Source organism: Sinocyclocheilus rhinocerous, unplaced genomic scaffold, assembly GCF_001515625.1.
Source record: "Sinocyclocheilus rhinocerous isolate Xijiao unplaced genomic scaffold, SAMN03320098_v1.1 scaffold2046, whole genome shotgun sequence".
In the NCBI taxonomy this organism is placed as follows: Eukaryota; Metazoa; Chordata; class Actinopteri; order Cypriniformes; family Cyprinidae; genus Sinocyclocheilus; species Sinocyclocheilus rhinocerous.
In genome coordinates this window covers 506,540-509,979 of record NW_015639535.1, presented here as the reverse complement: position 1 = coordinate 509,979, position 3,440 = coordinate 506,540, and positions in this window count along the sequence as shown.

Below are 3,440 nucleotides of genomic sequence, written 5' to 3'. Positions count from 1 at the left end.
TTTTGTGTTTGTTTATTTTATTAAATTGTTTAAATGCCCGCCGGTTCCCGCCTCCTTCTTCCTGAACTACGAATGTTGTTACAATGTCGCAATATTGTAAATAATTGTTTTCAACCAGGAAGGCGAGCCAATGGATATCACACAAGCAACGTGCAAACTTTGCGCAAGAGTTATGCGTGAACCTCTTAATCTCAGTCAATTCACCAGAAAGTGAAAGTAAAAACTGATGGTGCTTTCGGCATATGACGCTGCATTAACGGCGCATATTCTCTCAGAGACGACGAGAGACGAATCTACTTCATATGCTGGTAGCCTATATAGCTAAATGTTTTAATTCACTCCCTTAATATTTCTCTCATGGCCCGAACGTAGGCTAGTGGAAAAAAAATTAAAAAATGGGAGAGAAGAAACGTATTTCGTGTTAAACAGGTTGTCTTTTTTTCTTGTTTAAAAAAAGTCGGTGCTTGAAATAAAGCTTTTTCATTGATGATTGCAGTGTTCACAATTTTAATTATAGGCCTATAATTCATTGTAGCTATAATAAACCTGTTTTGAAAGACCTTTTTAAAAACATTTTCAATGAGGAGTAAGCTAGCCTAATTTTTATTATCCTCGCAGCGCGTCAGTTATGCGGTGATGCGCTATGAAATTATTGCGGGGCAAATTAATTGTTTAATTAATTTAATAATAAAAGTAACTTAATAATAATAATAGGCTAATAAGAAGAATGTAACAGGCCTATGTTAATTGAAAATGCCAAATTAGATATAACTAAGTGTATAAAATTATTTTATTCATAAATGTCATGTTTGTGTTTTTTTCTTTGGTTAATTCGTTATTTAAATTAATAGGCCTACAAATTAGGAAACGCAGGTGCAGTTAATCGCCGGCGTCAGTCACAAAATTTATATAAAAAATAAATAAATAAATAAATAAAAATAGGCTAATCTTTGTGAGGATGACTGGCAACAGCTGGTCTTAAATTCTTTAGACACCGCATATTAAACGACTTTGAACACCGCTTGAAAACACTGACTGAGCTCCAATGATATTCATAATCGACCTGACAGTAGCGTTTCCCGGCTTCACAGAATGAACCGGTTCGTGCGTGGAACTGAAAGTCTTACCGTTACTTGATCCAACCCCGCTTGTCTTTTTTTTTTTTTTACAGAATTATGCATTGCTGCTGTTTTTCTAACATTTTCTAAAACAGCTGCAAATTACAGTCCAACTGAATGGGTGAACACGCACGAATTCACAGGCGCGACATGCCCGAAACAGCCTGGATAACACTTGGCTAACATTGCTGTCAATCAAACGCATCAAGAATTATGCAAAAACACATTTTATTTATTTTAGTTATTTGAGATGTTATAATAGTTCTCTAATTGTGTTAAAATAGATTAAACAATAATTATTTAACAATTATTATATTTGTATAATAAACTGGGGGCCATGGGGGGCCTTTCATCAGAGTGGCCGGGCCTGTGCCCGTCAGGCCCGTCCGCTGCCTACGCCCCTGGTCTGTAGTCTCTTGAAATTTTACTGAATTCATTTTAATTTGAAATTTTGGGTAATTTAGGACAAATGAAGAATGAAGCAGAGAATTAAGTGTTTAGGATAACTTGATTTCCAAAAAAAGAGTCAAACATTTGAACAGACATATGAATTATAGGATTGTTTAATGACCGGTTCAGACTACACGATTTTAGCCCGATTTTGCCACGATTTGCTTGACGTAGGGTGTCGTGGGGATTCGTAAACGACAATGGGCGTCGGGAAGCAAGATTCCATCATTTCAGCACGTGTAGTGTGTCAGTGGACGACAACCGATTCCGCGTCTGCGAGTCTGCGATGCTTCACGACAGAAAGACTAGCATGTTTAATTTTTTGTTCTGTCACATTTGTGACGTTGACCAATAGCAGCTCAGAAGCTCTTTCATACACAGGTTTCAAACATGGTAAAACGAAAGAGAGATGATGGTGCTGCTAGGTGGAATTATGAGACGGAGGAAAGGTTCGTGGAGCTGTGGCAACAGTACTCCTGCCTGTATGATGTGTCATCGAGGGACTACCACGACAGAACAAAGAAAGAAAAATGCTGGTGAACTATAGCGGAAGCGCTTCAGCAATGTTTACACTCTTGTTTTCGGAAGTCAGTCGCTAGTTCCGCCTTCTCGATAACATCACGCACGTCGTTAAAGACGGCATGCGATGAATGGTCGGGAAGCAACGTGTAGTCTGACATGTTTCTTGTCCACGACACGACAAGATTTTAGGAGTCAAAATCGTGTAATCTGACACAGTGACTATCGTGACCGACAAAAATATTGTGAAGTCTGAACCCGGCATAAGACGAACTAGTTCACCAAAGTAAATCAATTGAAGCAGAGAATTAAACATTTAGGATTAAGTGATTCAGTAAAATGAATCAGACATTTGAACAGACATAAGAACAAGAGAACTGTTTAATACCAACCAATTCACTAGAATAAAGCAAACGAAGCAGAGAATGAAGCATTTAGGATGAAGTGATTCACTAAAATGAATCAGACAATTAAACAGACATGAACAAGAGGACAAACAAATTCACTAGAAAGCAAATAAAGCAGACATTTAAATGATTCACTAGAACACTGCAATTGAATTAGATAATAAAGCTTTTAGGATGAAGTGATTTGCTAAAATGAATCAAACAATCATTTTGTTCACACTGAAACACTTTTCAGTGCTACAATGTAATAATTTAATATGCCCATAAGTTACATTGAGCTGTTCTTCATCTTATTTCTTGAAAAACAATTTTGAAACCAGATTATCTATTGTTCTTCTACTGAAAAACTCCTCAATGCTGGATGAGAAACATACTAAGAAGGAGAGAAAGTGAGTCTTTCTGCGAAAAGGACACCATGTTTTTCTCCAGGAGCAAAGCATTGGGAAGAAAGGGTGAGCGAGAAAAAAAAGATGAAAGACAGGAAGAGAAAGACATGAGAGAAACAGACAAAAGAGATGGGGTAAAAAAAAAAAGCAACTTCAGTTCCAGCAAAGGTAAAGCCACACACAGACAAAAGAGTAAAAGAAGAACAACCATTAATAAATAATGACATTATTTATTAATTACATATTATGGATGATGTTTCCTATTTTTATGTTCTTTATTTTGTACCTCTCTTTCAGTCTTTCTACCTTTTTGTGTGTGGTTTTGAACTCTGTGTTCTTGGTTTTCCTTCGTCATTAAAAATTAAGAGGTTCAATACACATGTCCAGGTTTTCATTATCGTTGAACTTGATGAAGGTTCGCGCATCGATTTTAATACACTGGCCTGTTTGGCTCCTGTATATCTTGTATCTAGAAGTGACTACTTACAACAATGAAAACAAATAGTCAATGCAAGGCATCAGAGACTCAGAAACACTTATTTTTATAACTGATAAAAGGT